Source organism: Lepisosteus oculatus, chromosome 14 (assembly GCF_040954835.1).
Source record: "Lepisosteus oculatus isolate fLepOcu1 chromosome 14, fLepOcu1.hap2, whole genome shotgun sequence".
In the NCBI taxonomy this organism is placed as follows: Eukaryota; Metazoa; Chordata; class Actinopteri; order Semionotiformes; family Lepisosteidae; genus Lepisosteus; species Lepisosteus oculatus.
The window spans coordinates 13,511,902-13,532,478 of record NC_090709.1 but is presented as its reverse complement, the minus strand read 5'-3'; the positions used below and the strand labels follow the sequence as shown (position 1 = coordinate 13,532,478).

The 20,577-nt window shown below is 43.2% G+C and overlaps 1 protein-coding gene, 7 non-coding genes and 1 pseudogene across 7 annotated transcripts; 4 read left to right on the top strand and 5 right to left on the bottom strand.

Annotated features, from left to right (window-relative positions):
• LOC138242764 (zinc finger protein 271-like) overlaps positions 1 to 20,577 on the bottom strand; it is a 1,399,044-nt gene that overhangs the window by 486,557 nt on the left and 891,910 nt on the right.
• Positions 4,882 to 4,990, bottom strand: LOC138219025 (5S ribosomal RNA; annotated as a pseudogene).
• LOC138243508 (5S ribosomal RNA) lies at positions 5,527 to 5,645 on the bottom strand. The gene has a single exon (XR_011192165.1). It is a non-coding gene; the product is annotated as a 5S ribosomal RNA (ribosomal RNA).
• LOC138216148 (5S ribosomal RNA) lies at positions 6,185 to 6,303 on the bottom strand. The gene has a single exon (XR_011179860.1). It is a non-coding gene; the product is annotated as a 5S ribosomal RNA (ribosomal RNA).
• LOC138243581 (U1 spliceosomal RNA) lies at positions 7,653 to 7,817 on the top strand. The gene has a single exon (XR_011192236.1). It is a non-coding gene; the product is annotated as a U1 spliceosomal RNA (small nuclear RNA).
• On the top strand, positions 7,984 to 8,102 carry LOC138245006 (5S ribosomal RNA). The gene has a single exon (XR_011193623.1). It is a non-coding gene; the product is annotated as a 5S ribosomal RNA (ribosomal RNA).
• Positions 8,726 to 8,896, bottom strand: LOC138243555 (U1 spliceosomal RNA). Its single transcript, XR_011192210.1, has one exon. It is a non-coding gene; the product is annotated as a U1 spliceosomal RNA (small nuclear RNA).
• trnaa-ugc (transfer RNA alanine (anticodon UGC)) lies at positions 15,356 to 15,427 on the top strand. Its single transcript has one exon. It is a non-coding gene; the product is annotated as a tRNA-Ala (tRNA).
• Positions 18,404 to 18,475, top strand: trnat-cgu (transfer RNA threonine (anticodon CGU)). The gene has a single exon. It is a non-coding gene; the product is annotated as a tRNA-Thr (tRNA).

Here is a 20,577-nt window from a genome sequence, read left to right as displayed (position 1 = left end):
CTGAGGGACCCCAGACTGGACTGGACCGAAGCTGAGGGACACCAGACTGGACTGGACTGGAGCTGAGGGGCCCAAGACTGGACTGGACTGGAGCTGAGGGGCCCCAGTCTGGATTGGACTGAAGCTGAGGGACCCCAGACTGTGCTGGACCGAAGCTGAGGGACCCCAGTCTGGACCTAAGCTGAGGGACCCCAGTCTGTGCTGGACCGAACCTGAGGGACCCCAGACTGTGCTGGACCGAAGCTGAGGGACCCCAGTCTGGACTGCACTGGAGCTGAGGGACACCAGACTGGACTGGAGCTGAGGGGCCCCAGACTGGACTGGACTGGAGCTGAGGGACACCAGACTGGATTGGACTGGAGCTGAGGGACACCAGACTGGACTGGACTTTTGTTAAGCATCAATAAACAATTTAAAAAAAAAATCTGTTTAGCTTTTGGTTTGTTCCCTCCCCCCCCCCCCAAGGTTGCTGCTGGGAGAGGTGTGAGTGGGGCCAGCAGGGGGCGCTCTCACCCTGCGGTCTGTGTGGGTCCTGATGCCCCAGTATAGTGAGGGGGGACACTGGACTGTACACAGGCGCTGTCCTTCTGATGAGACGTCAAACCGAGGTCCTGACTCTCTGTGCTCATTAACAATCCCGGGGTGTCTCTGGAGAAGAGTAGGGGTGTTACCCCAGTGTCCTGGCCTGACTCCCCCCTGGTCTTGACCCATCATGGCCTCCTAATCACCCCCCCTCTCTGAACTGGCTCCATCCCTCTGCTCTCCTCCCCACTGGGAGCTGCTGTGTGCTGAGCGGACTGGAGCATCACCCAGGTGGGGGCTCCACACTGAGGGGGGCTGGAGGGGATCCCCCTGACCTGGGAAGAGCTCTGAGGGGAGGGTCCAGACTTATTAATTATTATTATTATTCGTGCTGCACTGGGCTTCAGTCCTGGTAGTGAGAGGGGGATCTGTGATCAGTACAGATACTTATGACTGTATAATAATACACGATAGAAATGGAAAACAGGGTAGCGCTGTAGTCCCTTCGAAACGTTTTGAACTGCCAGAAGAAGTTTTCACAACCCGGACTCGTGAAGGTACAGGTCTTCTCCCTTCGTCCGGAGTAAGGTGAGAGGTCACCTCCTCGGGGCGCAGTATCCCCGATGCACCCCCCCACCACCACCCAAAACGACACACACTTCTGTGACGATTGGGAGACCCCGGTTCGACCAGCCCCTGCGGTGGAGGAAACGGCCCGCTGGAGAGAACACGCAGACTCCACACAGAAGGGTCACCTCGGCATTAATTCCAACAGCAAAACAACACCAGAGAGAAACGGTCTCCGAAAGATAAGCGCACACCGGGAAAAACACGAAGGGGTCATTACAAATGGGAATAGGAGTTCTTTTTTTCTTTTCCGGACGTCAGTTGTATAGTGTCCTGGTGATTTCTCCCGTTTCGAACGGAGTTTAATGTCGCGTTTCTACTTTATTAGAGAGAGGCACTGAACTTTGGGGAACGTGACATCCACCCAGTATTACTAGTAGGTTGATAAATATAAATGTTCTTTTTCCCCCCGTATGATACCTCGCGAAATATAACGATGGCCAACTCCTTAAGTCGAAATTTAAACCCTTCTCACGCTACAAGACAGTCCGTCAACATCGCCGCGGCCCGAAGCGCGACCTTCGGTATGACGTTGGCGGAAAAGGGGGTAGGGTAAGTACGTCACAGCCGGGGGAAGCCCCTATCACGTGAGAGGGGTGCGGCGGGCGACGAGCCCCCGGGGGCGAAGAGAAGTTGATTTGCGTGGGGTGTGGAAACACTACACGACCGGGCAAGCGAGCCGTTTTTTTTTTGTTTTGTTTTTTCCAGAACATCAGAACAACCGCAGAGATGACCATCGATCCACCTCCAGACGTTTCCTTTTTTGTCCTCTTTGGCCCCCAAAATAAAAAAAAAAACTGGGATCCATCGTGGCGTTGCCAAATTAAAACGTCAACCACTTTTCGGGCTTTCGTGCTGTCCATGATGAAACCGTCATGGTTGTGTAAGGATACGTTACGTCACAGACCGGCGGCGCTCGGACGTGAGGAGTGTCGTTACGTTTTTGAAACGGGCACGTCAGACAAGATCTCTGACAAGATCTCTGAAAAACCCAAACCTGTAAGATTCAATTTCAATTCAGTTTTTTTTATATAGCGCCTTTCACAACAAGGATGCCCCAAGGCCCCGAACAAAGGAGTTGTTCCACACCCCCGCCACCCTCTGTGTACAGTAGAGCCCCCTGTACTGACTGGAGGAGCTCACCCAGCTGTGTCTGGAGAGAAGCCGGGGTATCGGCTTCAACCACAGGGCTGGGCGGCTTGTTCCCCACCCCCACCCCCACCCCCTTCTGTGTACAGAAGAGCCTCCTGTCCTGACTCCAGTAGGAAATGTCACCTGGAGGCAACACACCGGCTTCTTTTAACAGATCACCTCGGGAATCGGGAACAACGGAGCTGTGTGCGGCCGTCTGTACGGAGGGGTTCAGCGCGGGGGGGCTCCGGGTTCGGGTCTGGACCCGGGGGGGGGGGGGACTGTCTGTGTGGAGTCTGCATGTTCTCCCTGTGTTCTTCGGGTCCAAAGACAGGCTTTTGGGCTAATTGGCTTCTGGGAAAACTGGCCCTGGTGTGTGTGTGTCCTATGATGGAGTGCTGTCCTGTCCAGGGTGTGTGAGTGAATGTGTGTTTGTCATGTGATGGACTGGTTCCTGTCCAGGGTGTGTGAGTGTGTGTGTCTGAGTGTCCTGTGAGGGACTGGTGTCCTATCCAGGTTGTGTGTGTGTGTCCTGTGAGGGACTGGTGTCCTGTCCAGGGTGTGTGAGTGTGTGTGTGTCCTGTGATGGACTGGTGTCCTATCTAGGGTGTGTGTATGTCCTGTGATGGACTGGTGTCCTGTCCAGGGTGTGTGAGTGAGTGTGTGTGTGTCCTGTGATGGACTGGTGTCCTGTCCAGGGTGTGTGAGTGTGTGTGTCTGTGTGTCCTGTGATGGACAGATGGTACCAAGCCTGGACACCCATGAGACACTGGCTTCCTCAGAAGACTCTCACGGAGGGCACACTGTCCCTAACCCGGGTCCAGAAGAAACTACAGTGATCTATAATTCCTGCGCCTCGGAAGGGTTTATGACGTCTATGTCCGGCGCCCGCGCCCGTAGACCGGCGGTTCGGCGTCGCGCTCCGCAGCTCGAGCTTCGGTGCGAGGCAGGGTGGGAGGGAGCCGATGTGGCCTCGGCGCCATCTTTGCTGGTGAGTCAATTGTGACCGTTGCGGTACAATAAACCATCAATAAACCTTTTCCCACCCCGTCCAGTATTTCTGTCGCGGCCCACGTCCCTTACAATCGACAAACTATAAAAAAAACAGTAGCCCTTCGCAACATTACACGCCATTTTTTTTATTTTAAACGTCCGCTAGATACGCAGGTGGCTCGATACCTGTCTTATCCTCGCCGGCGTCTTTATACCGGCAAGTGAATTTTATTTGGGGTCCCTCAGAATTGTGACAGAAATGTCAGTGAACCACAATAAAAAACGAAACTTTTTTTTTAAAGGCGGTGAATGGATTTTTTGAGTAACCGTGTAGCGACTAACGTAAGGAAAAAAAGTTGTCTTTCCCTACGAAGACGTTTTGGTACAGGACTTTCTTTAAATATCAGTTGTGCATAGCGTTTTACAAAAAGTTGATGATGATCTTGGAGATAATTGCAAAGGAAAATTGAGATAACTACCAAAACATTACGTGTGAAACGACAGGACAGAACTTTGAACCCACAAAGAAACAAAGGTATGAAATATTGCCTCGTCATGGGGGGTTGATAATTGTAGTAAGTGTTCCTAATTTTCGTAAAGAAATGTATATTATGGGAGTCACACGTGAGATTTAGTGTATATACGTTTCATATTGTGCATATATACGGGGTTAAAAAGTGGAATGAGTATGATTATAAACTCGTGTGTCCTATAATCAGATAATTTTTGAACAAGCTTTGATTAGACAGGTGAAAAACAACATCAGATCCTTTATTTTAATATATTCTCACGTCTGAATATCAGCTTCTCCCCTCTGGCCAACATTTCAGGGCTCCCAGGTGTAGATCCCAAATTGAAACAAATATTAATTTGTTACCCAGTTAAACAGTTAATAGAAGTGAGTGACCAGGGTAAATAAAGGTGGGTCAGTGTAAACTGTTTATTCTGGACCAGACTTCGTCATGTGTGATATGTCATGACTTCTTATATTAAGTTTTATCTTTATATTTAGTTCTACATGTGTAATAGATGCGATGTGTGTCCATAAAAAGGTTTCTCCAGGGGAAAATCAAGTTCGTTTTAAAACCGTGTTTCCTTTTTAGGGTACGTTTGCATTCCAAGTGTGGGGTTTTTGCCTTTTTGTATTTTTGCTGAGACAAGTTGCCTTTCTTATACGCGGAGGGATCTGCTCGTGAGATGTCCGCTTGGTCCATTTCTGAGCTCAGTATAAGGTGTAGAAAGCATGACTGTCATCATAACCCGCATCTCACCCAGGTGTGGAATAATGTTGTGACTATTGCTTCAGCAATAACATGCTGATTGCATGTTTCTAGATGGGTATAACAGAGATCTCAACTACTGAGGGGCCTTATTAATAAAGTCTCCACAGCCGAAGCACTGTGTCTCTTTTCAGCTGGCGATAAACCTTTCCTCGATCCTTTGCGGACTTGTTAAACTGTTCATGATCAGAATAAAAAACGCTCACGCTAATACACAAGCACCCGTGTCTCGCCAAAGCTGACAAATAAACAGACGGACAAGCCGCACTGCACGTGTGAACAGGGGAATGAGCGAGCGAGCGGGGATAGGGCGCCTCCTGCGCTTAAAAGCTTACAGCACCTGGTATTCCCAGGCGGTCTCCCATCCAAGTACTAACCAGGCCCATCCCTGTTTAGCTTCCGAGATCAGGCGTGCTCAAGGGGGTGAGGCCGTAAGCGAGAGCAAGGCTCGCTGGCACCCTTTCTATTTAGAGGACAGCTCCGTCACCTCTTTTACGACGCTGCTTTTTTTCCCTTGCGTTTTTCTCTTCTTCCCACGTTCTCTCTCTTCACTGCCTTCGTCCCGCTCTATTTCACTTCAGCCTTTCACTCTTGCTTCCTTCCAATGAGGACGGAGCTGCGGGAGAAAGGGCGCTATAGAGGATCGCTGTGGAGAGCTGCTGCTGTGCTTTGACATCTGAGCTGTGTGGAAAACGATCTCAATACAATTCTGAAAAACGCGACTCTCCGAACGCCAGCCGAACAAGTCTCCACAGCCGAAGCGCTGTGTCTCTTTTCAACTGGCGATAAACCTTTCCTCGATCCTTTGCGGACTTGTAAAACTGTTCATGATCAGAATAAAAAACGCTCACGCTAATACACAAGCACCCGTGTCTCGCCAAAGCTGACAAATAAACAGACGGACAAGCCGCACTGCACGTGTGAATAGGGGAATGAGCGAGCGAGCGGGGATAGGGCGCCTCCTGTGCTTAAAAGCTTACAGCACCTGGTATTCCCAGGCGGTCTCCCATCCAAGTACTAACCAGGCCCATCCCTGTTTAGCTTCCGAGATCAGACGAGATCAGGCGTGCTCAAGGGGGTGTGGCCGTAAGCGAGAGCAAGGTTCGCTGGCACCCTTCTTATTGAGAGGACAGCTCCGTCACCTCTTTTACGACGCTGCTTTCTTTCCCTTGCGTTTTTCTCTTCTTCCCACGTTCTCTCTCTCTTCACTGCCTTCGTCCCCGCTCTATTTCACTTCAGCCTTTCACTCTTGCTTCCTTCCAATGAGGACGGAGCTGCGGGAGAAAGGGCGCTATAGAGGATCGCTGTGGAGAGCTGCTGCTGTGCTTTGACATCTGAGCTCTGTGGAAAAAGATCTCAATACAATTCTGAAAAACGCGACTCTCCGAACGCCAGCCGATCAAGTCTCCACAGCCGAAGCGCTGTGTCTCTTTTCAGCTGGCGATAAACCTTTCCTCGATCCTTTGCGGACTTGTTAAACTGTTCATGATCAGAATAAAAAACGCTCACGCTAATACACAAGCACCCGTGTCTAGCCAAAGCTGACAAATAAACAGACGGACAAGCCGCACTGCACGTGTGAACAGGGGAATGAGCAAGCGAGCGGGGATAGGGCGCCTCCTGCGCTTAAAAGCTTACAGCACCTGGTATTCCCAGGCGGTCTCCCATCCAAGTACTAAACAGGCCCATCCCTGTTTAGCTTCAGAGATCAGATGAGATCAGGCGTGCTCAAGGGGGTGTGGCCGTAAGCGAGAGCAAGACTCGCTGGCACCCTTCTTATTGAGAGGACAGCTCCGTCACCTCTTTTACGACGCTGCTTTTTTTCCCTTGCGTTTTTCTCTTCTTCCCACGTTCTCTCTCTTCACTGCCTTCGTCCCCGCTCTATTTCACTTCAGCCTTTCACTCTTGCTTCCTTCCAATGAGGACGGAGCTGCGGGAGAAAGGGCGCTATAGATGATCGCTGTGGAGAGCTGCTGCTGTGCTTTGACATCTGAGCTCTGTGGAAAATGATCTCAATACAATTCTGAAAAACGCGACTCTCCGAACGCCAGCCGAACAAGTCTCCACAGCCGAAGCGCTGTGTCTCTTTTCAGCTGGCGATAAACCTTTCCTCGATCCTTTGCGGACTTGTAAAACTGTTCCTGATCAGAATAAAAAACGCTCACGCTAATACACAAGCATCGGTGTCTCGCCAAAGCTGACAAATAAACATACGGACAAGCCGCACTGCACGTGTGAACAGGGGAATGAGCGAGCGACCGGGGATAGGGCGCCTCCTGCGCTTAATAGCTTTCTGAATTCTGAGTACGTACGGGATCCTCGGCCTTGCGCTTATAACAAAGTCCAAGTCCCTTTGCAGACAACAGCAGTTGTCACATGATTGTCTCTGAGGATGTGCGACAATGGCCAAGGAGAGCCCCGATCTGAGCTTGCGCTCACTTTTTGACCAAGACACAGATGTGTGCTGACCAATGGATGACCATTGATCATGATAGCCAGGCTTAGCTAAGTGCATCCCCATCTGGGAGCTGTCCCTTATCAAAAGAAAACATCTTAAATCAGCCTGCATGAATACTTTCTCTGTGGCTGCACCACAGAGATGGAAGGTGAGATGGGGCCTCATTTAGGACAGCATACCACCGCTTAATTCTGTCTTATTAACAAGCATTGCCACTACAACGGCATCTCTCCTGTCAAACTTCCTCCTGACTTGTTTTACAGGTTCTGGGTCGTGGTGAACAGTGGGAAAGACGCCCTGTGGAGAGTGAGGAACATGGGGCTGTTCAAAGGCATCGAGGTCCCAGTCAAGGCAGCAGGTAGCCTGGCCCTGTTCATCACCCGAGAGAACTATTACCTCAGAGATCTGTGGAGAGAAAGGAGGGAGGAAGCAGAAAATCTGTGGGAAATAGAGAGCATAGGTCAATATCTCAAGAAACTGTGAAAAACATTATCATGTTTAAGTAAAGAATGTGATTTACACCAGAAAAAAAGAAATTGTTGCTATGTAACTGGTACCGTGTCAAAATGTAATGAGATGTGATCATATATACTGTTTTAAGTATGTATATTAATGTAAAGCTTTCTAATTTGTGATGTCCTGTATTTTTTTGTGAAAAGAAAATAAAGTTCTTAAAAAATCGATTCACCCAGGGCGAGGCTCGGCCATTGCACTCCGGCTGTGCTGACCCCTGCGAATTCCCCAAATGTGGGAATCTCGACTGCATTATTTCTGGTAGTGGGGGACTGCGTTCGCGCTCTCCCCTGAGCCAACACAAGGGAACACATTCGCCAACATCCAGGTACGCAATGCAATTTGGAAAGAGGCTCCTTTCCAAAGAGTTGCACACGAACGATCCTTCAGTCCAACTCGGGGGGCACAGAGCCCCAGCCACACACAGCTTCAAGTAGCGAGTTAGGCGCCATGGCTTTCGCTTGCGGCCACACCACCCTGATTGTGCCCAATCTCGTCTGATCTTGGAAGCTAAGCAGGGTTGGGCCTGGTTAATACTTGGATGGGAGATTTCCTGGGAATACCAGGTGCTGCAAGCTTTTGCTCTCTCGGCCAGCAGGGGTCGCCGTTGGTGCCGTAGGCTTTGGGAGGAAAACCTGGAGGATGGAAAGGTGATCTATAGCCTCATCTCTAGAGATGTTTTGTTGCTATGGCATGTGTGTGACCCATATAAAAAAAAACCCATTTGTAAAACGAATATCGAATCTGCCTCTAAATCTGCAAATGAAGATGAGTCGATAAACCACTTGTTTATCGTATAACTATACATATATTCATTTATTACTGATTTCATTCATTGAACACGGATACAATAGAGGTACAGCCATTCACTGTTTGACATGTCTGCTCTGGTACAGAACCTAGCAATCAGAAAACGGGTGAAACTGTCTTGAGAATTAGCATACAGTACCGAGGCCCCCATGACCAAATAAATGCTAACCTCGATAATCAGCCTAAATAATGCAGACTACAGCAAAACGACTGACTTTGAAAAGGGAATGAATGTCCGGAAGGAGTAGTGCAACGAGCTTGAAATGCTTCTCCGGACCTCTAACTAAAAGAAACCGAGAACCAGCAGTGGAATCGACTCCCTTCGAACTGGGATCGTATCGCAGCTCATGGTGTCGTAACTCTTCCGTATCCGATATTGGACCAAGCACATCAGGGGAGAGCGCGAACGCAGTCCCCCACTACCAGAAATTATGCAGTCGAGATTCCCACATTTGGGGAATTCGCAGGGGTCAGCACAGCCGGAGTGCAATGGCCGAGCCTCGCCCTGGGTGAACCGATTTCGATTTTTATGAACTTTATTTTCTTTTCACAAAAAAAATACAGGACATCACAAATTAGAAAGCTTTACATTAATATACATACTTAAAACAGTATATATGATCACATCTCATTACATTTTGACACGGTACCAGTTAAATAGCAACAATTTCTTTTTTTCTGGTTCAAATCACATTCTTTACTTAAACATGATAACGTTTTTCACAGTTTCTTGAGATATTGACCTATGCTCTCTATTTCCCACAGATTTTCTGCTTCGTAGCTTCGTAGCAATATCTGGGACAGACTTCCCCCCTGAGGGTAGCGGCCTGTACATTATTTCCCTTCTGAGTCTTTCCTGCTTCCCACCCCATAGAAATTGAAACATCAATCTCCTCAGCGCCGCCGCAACACGGTGTTGGATTGGGAAGGTAGAAGCCAGAAAATTCAAGACAGGCAAGAGCTCGGCTTTGATGACCAGCACCTTCCCTGTCATGGTGAGGTCTCGGTCCTTCCATTGCATCAGTTTTTTGTTTAAGATTGGCAAATTGTTCTGCCAATTTACTGTTCCTATCTCTTCTCCAAAATACACCCCCAGGACCTTAATTCTCTTCTCTTGCAGCCTGAGATCATGTCCTTCTTTTGGCTCCCTCCAGTTCTGATAAAAAATCTCACTCTTAGATTTGTTAATTTTTGCAGAGGAAGCCAAAGAGAACTGATCACAACACTGCAGTGCTCTGCTAATTGAGGCATTGTCAGAGAGGAGGAGGGTGACGTCATCCATGTATAGAGACGTCTTTACCTCCGTTTCTTTCACAGCGCCGTGCACCTTTTCATTGCTCTCGCTTTCAGAGCCTCCGCACGGCACACGAAAAAAAATCAATATCAGGACGTGCATTGAAGTGAAAGCAGGAAACATGCACTGTGCAGATCCCTCCACATTAAGAGGTGAGTGGGTCTGTTTGATGCACAAAGAATGCTTTGAAAAGCGTCAAAAGCAAGTCATTCCAAGTTGGTCGTTTGTGTTTTCCATTCACATGCGAAATGCTGAAATGATCTCTCGGCTCCTCGGTTTTCATTTCTGCTCCATAAAGGAATCACAGCACGCGTCGGCTTCCAGCATGGTGGGTCGGGATATGATGCCGGGGGTCGGAGAGAGCGATGTCTTCCTCGTTAGTATAGTGGTGATTATCCCCACCTGTCACGCGGGAGACCGGGGTACATCAGGACGCGCATTGAAGTGAAAGCAGGAAGCGCTGCGACATGCACTGTGCACACTAAGAGGTGAGTGGGTCTGTTCATTGGTGTATTGGAGTAATTTTTTTTACAGCAGCTGCATCCGGAAAATTGTGCTTTTTACTTTTTATTTGTACAACAAAAATACATACAATACAAACAAGAGCACATATAACGTATCAAGAAAATCGCCAGGGGTTCATGCTATAATACAATTACATTTTATGAAACACGATTGCACAAGGTAAATAAGAAAAGGTCCGCACACCCAGTGGGCAGTGATTCGTCGAATATACTATATATCACATCTTTGAAAAAATAAAACATTTCCCTGGGTCAGAGATTAAATAAAACTTCACTCGCACCAAACAAATTTATATTTCTAAATATCACAACATGATCGAATTTAAGTCATTTTAATAACAATGAATAGTCACCTATGCATTGCAATATAAACATTTATATTGATTTAAATCGCGTTTAAATCGCCTTTATTTAAAACCCATAAATAAAGCTGATAGTGTTTAGACTTTTAATTATTTAAAACTGTATTATAGCAGCACAATGCACAATGCAACGTAAATCGCTATCTTTGTCTTCTGCGTAATAATGTTCACCTCTCTGTCCAGCAAATTAACAATAGTAATAATAATGAACTTTATTGTATATGGCGCCTTTAAAGGTGGCTCCTCAAAGCGCTTTACAGGATAAAAACAATAACAACATTACTGTTAGGCTGGGCAAACGATTTTTTTTTTAAAGAAATACAAAATGAGATATAATGATGTGTTCCGGCTTAGACATTAACGAAGAGCATAACAAAGGTCATAAAGGTCATAAACTATATTAATTTTGGAACATCAACATATTATGTAAACTGTATGTTGCTGTTATTGGTATTTTATAGAAAAAAATACTGTAAAATCCTGGGTTCCGTACAATGATTCAGGCATTCATGTGAAGGACAACAGAGCTTTCACTGGCTCAAAAAGACAAAAAGAATAACGGACACAGCGCGAGCCTGCATTCTCTCCTCAGCCGTCCACACCACACTTTTCCCTGGGTCAGATTTTAAATAAAACTTCACTTGCACCAAACAAATTACCACACACTGAACACTGAACATGTTAACCCAAATATGTCTCACAATACTTTTATGGTACATTACTTTGCTAAAATGTATTTAAAAATAAAAACGATTACAAACGCCAGCAGAGAGAGAGACACACACACAGTTCTTCATTGTCAAAAAGTAATTGTTTTTTACTTTTTCAGCACCCAGACAAACGCAAACGCGTTATTAATGAAATGTTTTTATTCATTCTTAATCAAACTCACAAGTTGTCATCTGCTGTTGAAGCTCTGTGAGACTAGACTCACACATGGCTAGACTTGACTCGGCTCTGGCTTTCCCATCTATACCGATGCACTGCAAGTACAACCCCCCTCTCTGCGGGAGTGCTGGCTGTGACGAATTAAACCTGTTTCACAGGTATTTTCAAAGTAGAAGGGGGCGAGATTTCCAGCAAAAGACACCTCCCCCCCTTCAAAACCCAGTAAGTACAGTACTTACTAGTTAAGAAAGCTAGGCTCCTCAATGAAATCGCTTTAACATGCTAATGCATTGGTGTATTGGAGTAAGTAAAAAGACAAGGGACATTCTTCCTCCCCCTACATTCTCAGAGTAGAATAGAATTTTCCTTTGACAAAACAAGGCTCGCCAGATAATGTGAATCGAAACCTGTTTTTCTAGCTTTTAAAGTCGTGCAATGTGTAAGCAGGAACACATCATTATTTCTTACATATGAAAAATACATAATATAGCTCCCAAACAAACACAAACGTGTTTTTAATAAAATGCTTTTGTTCACTCATAATCTGACAATTTCAGGAAGACTAAGGAAGGACTAAGGAAATTGTCATCTGTTGTTGAAGCTCTGTGAGCTCGGTGACTTTGAGACCACTTGTTATCCCAGGTTGTTTGAATCGCCACAATTCAGATAGAGAAAAAAGAGCTGACTGACAAGATTTAAGATGTGGCTGTCAATGTTGGATTAAAAAAAACACGTTGCCCGATGTTAGTTGCATTGATTGAAAAATAATTTTAGTTCGAGAGACTGGATAAGTAATTCAAGTGTTTTTTTTTAACTTCCTGAAAAACAAGTAATAAAACTAAATTCAATTTAAAGGTCTTTATTAACATGACAGATGGGTGCAATCAGTGTTGGGTATTTACTTTGTAATCTGTATTGCTTGTTGATGCCACTTTTAAAGGTGATATATAAAATCAAGGCTTTAACTTGCTTTAACTCTGCAAGTCTGAGTCCTTGTGTCCGTCCTATCTGAGACCGAAAGTATTACAATATGTATCTTTATAGCAGGTGGTGTACAGCTTTTTAGTATAGATTACACTTTTCTAAAATGTATTTAAAAAATAAAAACGATTACAATCTAATCTTTCCACGTTTGATCCCAAGATCCCAAGAAAAATAAATCTAAACGGGGAGAAAGCTATGCTGAAAGTTTATTAAGATACTTAGAAGACTACACAGCCCAATTTATGTTGCATTTGTCTGATTGTGAGGCGAAACAGCCCTACACAGCCCTGTCGCAGTACACAAATATAATCATATCGTTATTAATTTCTTTAGATACGCAATTCCATATTATATTAGCAGAAAAGCTTAAAACTGCCACTATTTCACATGTTAGTTAAAGACTTCGATGCTTAAAATGTTTAGGGAGAAATCGAATTTTCTTTAAAGTACTGATTCCTGGAATCTGACTGGCTGACAGCCTTCTGAAGTAGTTCCATAATATCTGGTATACGGAAAAGAAAGTGTTGAGAAAAAAAGCTTGGATTCTCATGTATCTGATACAAGTATCTTTTAATACAGTCTTTGATGTGCTCTTGAGGATCCTTGTGATATTTTGAGCCCTGGTTGAATGATAAGTGTTGCAGTTTAAATAATTTTCGTAGTTAGAAATTATGAAACGCTCTGTTAAAAGCAAGGGAGTTTTTATGTCCGTTGCAGTAAAAGAAAATGCCTGACAAAGTAGGGCTTGGACAGATTCCAAGTGCTTGTACAAATGTGCTTAAGAAATTATCCACGAAATGCTGTGGTGTTTGTCAAAGAAAAAACTAAAAGTATTTTCGTTTAAAATGACGGTTAGAAAGAATGTGGACCAGCATAATACTTTGAGTTTACAGCTTGTCCAAAGTCATTCATTATTAATACTATTAGTAATATCTTCGGTAAAGGCTTTGATGCATAAATATTTCTGATAAAGGTAGGTTGTGTACTTTTGTCCAACTTTTGTCCAAGCTCAAATGCTGTACATGAGAGGTTCCAGCATGACCTCAAATGACGCGATACACTGCGTGATACTGCATGATACTGCGTTTTAATGTGACACGCCCACCGGGGTATACCACGAAATACCCCACCCATTTTGAATGGCTGCATCTGTGTATACGTCGCTGCGACGTATTATCAACATCTAATTGCAACCGTAAAATCGACAACATTAATAAACGCATATATAACGTCGAAAACACATCTAACACAGTGCCTGAGGCTTTTTACTGTATATATCGTGGGTGCTGCAACTAGGAGTATACAGCCATCTGCACAGTGTACGAAGTAAATTATTTACGTAGTAATGAATTAATTTACTATATTTATTACTGTATTTTCTATATTTATTACTATATGTACTATATTTATTTTACAGGTGTAAATAAATTAATGTTTGGCCATTGACAAAGTACAACTATTTTTTTATTACAAGTTAAGTAAATCCTTTTGCCCAAAACTGAAGGGGCGACACTCCTCCCTCCCCCCGTGACACCAGGCCTGTCCCCATCCTATTCCATAATGTCATTATATATAATACCTTACAACAGTGACCGTTTCCTTACTAACTGCATGCGTTAAAATTGCACATCAGCTCATAGTAGGGGGCACATAGCTGCGATGTATTATCAATGTTAAATTTCAACCATAATATCGACAACATTAATAAACGCATACGTTGTGGTATATTTTCCGGTTATATACCACAATGCATTGCTAGTATTCGTTGGTCACCATTTTGGACACGTTTTTCAATCGTAGAAGAAATCCGCAAATATCTCAGCAATCCTCTTTTGACGAGTAAGTATAAATAATAATAATAATACTATCTGAATACATACAGATCTTACTTAATATTATTTTGATTAAAATAGTACGTTAATAAGCAAAAAATGGCACATAAAAATAGTGTGAAGGGGAAGATGACACAAAATCGTTTTGCCGTTTCTCTAATTATTCTTATTCTATGTTGTACTTTCAAACTTTGGGTACTCTTTAATTAGGACAGACTTTATTGCTCAACTGCTATGATGCAAGCCAAATTTTATACGTTTATTATAGCTTTGAGCTTAGTTAACCTTAATGGTTCATTTTTGAGATTATACTAAAGAAGATATTAATCATCATTTATTTGGGTAGTAATATTATATAATTTTCTCCTAGCTGCGGTGCTGAAATCCCACCCTACCTTTAAAGAAATAAAGGAACACACAATGTGTTACTTGAAGAATGCATATGCAAGGCAGGGGGCCAGGAGATCTGGACACTGAAAATAATAGGTTTCTGGTTCTAACTGTTAGGACAATTAGACAGGGTTTGCAAATGGTGGACAAAAATCGTCTTAACTTTCATTGTAATATTTTTTTTCTTGGAAATATAGAAGTTGTACATTTTAAAATCTGTATTGTATAATAGGCCTCTACCCATATACGTATAATAGTCCTCTAAAATTATCCGTATAATAGACTTCTAACCATATACGTATAATAGACCTCTAAAGTTATCCGTATAATAGACCTCTAACCATATACGTATAATAGTCCTCTAAAGTTATCCTGAACTCCAATCATATATGTATAATAGTGCTCTAAATTTATCCGTATAATAGAACTCCAACCATTTATGTATAATGAACACCTTATCATAGACGTATAACAATAGACATATATTAGAATTTCATTCTAGACGAATTGCGGACCACATTTAGACGTCTAAGGTATGCGTTTAATAGACGTATATTATATATATTATATACGTCTCTGGAAGCTTAGATGTGACTATTTTTCCTTCCTTATTTCTTCATTCCCATGAATTTACTCTGTATTAGAGGAAACGCGAAAGTGGGAAACTGCAGACATTCTTCGTGAGTGGTGGATTGTGGTCAGTGAGCATCTGCACATCTCTAAGTCAGTTCCACAAGCTGTTCTGTTGGGGATGTAGCTCAATGGTAGAGTGCATGCTTTGCATGTATGAGGTCCTGTGTTCAATCCCTGGCATCTCCAAGTGTTTCATATTACTGTGCTCACATCGCAATCTTCTGTTGTGTGAGAACTCCTTGTCTGTGTTTATAGACAGCTAGGTTTACACAATTAAATTTAGACACTCGAAGTGCTACAGTGTTCTCTCCTGTTTTAAATGTAACTCCAAAACATTTCGTTCTGTTCTTCACACTTGTCATGGCTTTTGCAGAAAACACCCTTTGAATTTCTTGAGAGATCATTCAGCGAGTGAGTCCTTCCTCTGGACTCCGCACTAAGCTGAAAGCTGCACAAACTCCTCATTGCATGTCCTGTACTCTTACAAGCGCTCTCGTGTAGATGTGGAGCACAGTTATAAGGACACTTTGAACTTTTTCCGTTTGAAACGGAAAATGCAAATGATCATGAAAAGTATTGATCGTATAAAATATCCATGGTACAACTCGAGAAAGAACTGAAGGACTACACAACAACTTTTGATGATTACAAGTTACTTTAAGAAATACAACCATCCGCACATGGGCTTGGATCCTGAACGCTTAAGTTGAAAGAGCAAAAGCGAAGGAGGACCTGTAAACTCTCTTCATTGTCTTAAAGTTTATAAAATAAAACAATATCTTACTTTCTTAATAATTTCTTACTGTTTATAGACGATTTATTGAATTTTTGCAAAATCTCATTTACAAACTTTTTTCTGTTAAATTGTTATTCACATACTCGAATGTAGATAAACGTTATTGTCTTCCGGGTGTGTGCCCATTTCTCAAAAAAAATATTTGTTAGTCTGTTGGGAGGCTGCACAAGGTGTTTAGAGATAGAACATCTAAAAGACAGGCTTTCTAAGCTTAACATCAAGGCAGTTTTCTCAACAGAAATGCTCTTTGGCACTTTCAGCTTTACTTTGGGAACATTGCCGAGATCACTTCTGAGCCAATGCACGTGATAGTGTGCCGGCAAGTACATTTAATATTGGCTGTGTTAGCGAGCTGCTTTTCCCTTTGAAACTTTTACTTCTTCATGCTGAATCATTGGCAGGGGTAAAGCTAATTAAATCTTTTCGCATAGCGCTCCATCAGAAAATACTTTCTCCTTGGTCAAAACGGGCACAGAAAGTTTTAGAAGGGCAGCCTGTTTTGCACCGTCTAAATAACCGACAGTATGCGAATAAGCTTTTTAATAACAGTATTTACAATATAACCCATGTTCAAAAATGCTTTTAGCTTCTTTTAGTCTAAGAAACAGGGGTGTTTTAGCGGATTGTGGTCTTCAATTAGTAAACGCTGAAGTGTTTCCCCGCTTGTGAACAGATCTGGCTCCATTTAAACAGAATCCTGCTCAGCTCCTGCTTTCACTGCAACTTTTGAATTGAGCCCAAAGCGATAAGCAAGCTGAATTATCAAAGCTCATTAGGTACTAGAGATCATGGTATGTTATCAGGTAAATGCAGTCCCATGTATCCTCCGTAATTTCGAGTAAATACCAAAACACACCATCCACGACCCACAGCGGGAATAAGCAGGACTTGGTTGTTCAGAGCGTGAGGCAACTATCGCCAAGAGGGGGGTTTGATCCTCGCTCTCGCTACTATTTGAAATGCCAAAGACGCGTAATAGAGATTTTTGCAGATGTTTTTTTATGCTCCACTATACATTACAATAATGAAAACAAATCAATTAGAAATATGCAATACAACGTCGGTTCCCGAAAATAAAATCTGTTTTACACAGACATCATTGCTTTTGAGATAATCCAGATTGTGAAGACAACTGCGCCCTAGCACTGGAAAATATTACTCAAAGGTTGGAAAGTACAACACGTTTGTACGTTTGACGTTTACAACATGTAACATGGCACTTCTCCAGCAAAGCAACTCAGGTTGGTGAACTACTGGTGTATTCAATACACCTCCATTCATCCATCACTTGTCAGGATGGTTGAGTGTTCTAAAGCACCATTCAAAGCGCTTTACAGGTAATGGGGACTCCCCTCCACCACCACCAAAGCACCATGATCAAAGGCTTGTGTTTTTCTAGCTCTCACGGGTATTCTTGTCTCCAGATCGAGGTGTGGGTTCAAATCCCACTCCTACCAGTTGCTTGTCAGGATGGTTGAGTGTTCTAACGCACCCTGATTAAGGACTTCTGTTTTTCTAGCTCTCATGGGTATTCTTGTCTCTAGATCGAGGTTTTGGTTCAAATCCCACTCCTACCAGCTACTCTTTTTCCCTGTTACATTTTCCCATCTTGATGTGCTTGCTGACAATGACAGGAGGAGGAAAATGGAGAAACTGCTTAGCAGACACATGATGGGCAGGAAGATTCATGAACTATTAGATGTGATTAGCAGAAAGTCAACTATAAATAGACTTTGTGCATTAAGAACTGTTTGTGTTGCCTGTAATCTAGGTAAGATTTTCGGTAAGGTATGCATTCAAATGTGAAAGACTATAATAATATAAAACCAGGAGAAGACTTATTAAAACATACTGTTTTCCTTGCGGTTTCTAATGTATTTTATTAAATGGGGGCTTTGTGAAATCAACTTTTAGCCTCTTGGAATGCAGTCACTCTCCCCGGTCTAAATACCATTATGTAAAATTAGGAAGCAGCAGTATTTTGATAAAGTGCGGTGTTCCTTTATCACAGTAACACAACAGTAAACAGTAAACGCTCAGGTGTTTATAATTACTCGGGAGCAGATCACCCTCAATCTAGAAAAAACCTTTCACAGCGATATTTGAATCGAGCCCCATAGCGTTAAGAAAGCTAAATTACACAAAGCTCATATGACATTGGGAGACACTGTACCCTATCACGTCCTGCTTGCACTGTCCTACTAAAAGATTAGAGGGATCAGAAAGGACACAAACAACCCATGAATCAACGATTTTGAACTTAAGGGTCGCAAGCTCTACCGACTGCGCCTCTTGTTCCTCTATTACAACAGTAAAATTACTAGGGTTGATTCAACATATAGTAAGCTGACCCAGCTCCCAGCGACGGCACGGTGGCCAAGTGGTAAGGCGTCGGTCTCGTAAACCGAAGATCGCGGGTCCGAATCCCGTCTGTGCCTCTCTCATTCACCGCCACGTTCCTTTATCTAAGTCTACAAGTAACATGGAAACGTCTCCTCTTGTTACTCTTTCTGTGGAAGCGCACAGTTTCCTGTTAAAGCCAGAACGTATTGCGGAAGTCTAATATATGAAATTTGTTAAGAACTTGATTGTCTTTTCACAGAGAAAAACGAGAAAACCTTTTTTTCAGAAGTGGGATTCGAACAAAAAACCCGAGGGGAAACTGTGACCTGAACGCAACGCCTTAGACCCCCAGCCAACTCGCCTGTGGCTTTTATATTGAATTATATGTAATTTATTTATTTCTACTCGTTGATAAGAAAAAAAGTGAAATCGTGTAATTAGGGAAATCTCTTTTTTTTCATGTGGAAAACTAGCACAAGCATATGTAAAGTTCAGAGCAGCGCTCAATAAAAACGATCAGAAACCGAAAGCGCGAATTATGCAGATCAGTACATTCCCATACCAGTTGTTCTGCAGAAGAAATAAAAATAGCCGAACTCAAAGACGTTGTATTGCATATTTCTAATTGGTTTATTTTCCTGATTGCAATGTATTGTGAAGCATAAAAGCCAGCTGCATCAATCTCTATTACGCGTCATTTCTAAAGGCGTTTCAAATAGCAGCCAGTGCAGTATTAACGCTTTTGGAGCATGTATTACATTGTAAATAATCTTATTTAAATAAGTTTAAACTCGCACACTGTTATTTAGACAGCGCAAACCTGTCTGACCTCATACAACTTTCTGTGCCCGCTGAGTAGATCTTAAAGCAGCTGCAGCCAAAGTACCCGTAATGGCAACACAGTGCTTTGAGTTCGGCTTTTCTTATTTCTTCTGCAGAACCACCGGCATCGGAATATACTGATCCGCATAAGAAGCGCTTTCGGCTTTGATGGTTTTTATTGAGCGCTGCTCTTAACTTTACATTTGCTCAGGCTAGTTTTCCCCATGAAAAAAATACATTTCCCAAATTACACGATTTCACTTTTTTTCCTATCAACAAGTAGAAATAAATAAAACATATAATGCAATATAAGAGCCACAGACAGGATGCCTGGTGGTCTAAGGCGTTGCATTGAGGTCGCAGTTTCCCCTGGAGACGTTTGTTCAAATCGTACTTCCGACAAAGAGCCTCTCTCGTTGGAGTAGAAACGACAGAATCTCTAAGTAGAAAACATTTCCACAACATCTCGCATTTCACGTGTTTAATGTTATTTGTCTTAGTGGCTGTTTCGGTGAATGATGGCTCTCTTTTCTTGCAGGGTGACGGCAAACTTCTTCAGAGAGGGAGTCTCCAACGCACGGCTTTTCTTTATCAGGACCGAAGGTAACAGAGACTTCAAACTCAAATGAATTACTTCTTGAGCATTTATGACCGGTAAAAAGCTGAGAGCAGAAGAAAACGTCATTGGAAATGAAGAAATGTCTGCTGACAGTAATCAGAGCTCACGCTCAACTGCGGACAACCGCTCCTTGTTAGTACAGTGTTGAGTACCCCCGCTTGTCGCGCGGAAGACCGGGGTAAGTTTCGGTGACAGGGTGCTGGTTTAATTTTTTAACAACCTGACTTCAGTTAAAAACTGTGTACTATTTACTAAGTTTCAGACTACTTATTGCGGTAGAATATGGAGATCATATCTAGCTCTGAGCTCAACTGCAACAAGAAGTCGTGCTTAACAAAGTCAGAGCCCAGCTGAACGTGTGCTCAGTGTAGTGCCCAGGACTCAGGAGCATTGTTGTGGTTCTAATTAGCACGAACTGCAGGGGCTCTGAATCAGAGCATTTCAATTTATCTGTTCAGTAAATTAAAATGCAAGACACCTTAAAATGGGATTATTACTTTGTCTCTGTCCCGTTTGTATATAATCGAATGTTTAAAAGATACCAGTAAGGACACACAACTACTAATGGGATACTTATTGGAAATAATCCCAAAACAAGCACGTGCGGCAGCTGGTAAACCCCTGTAATAATATTTGCAGTGACAAAACACTTTGAAGATTTGCAATCTATTTAAATATGGATTTACTAAATTTCAGTTCTCCGGCATAACTGAACTCTCACTGTCGCATACTAAAGGCTTTACATGCATTAGCTGT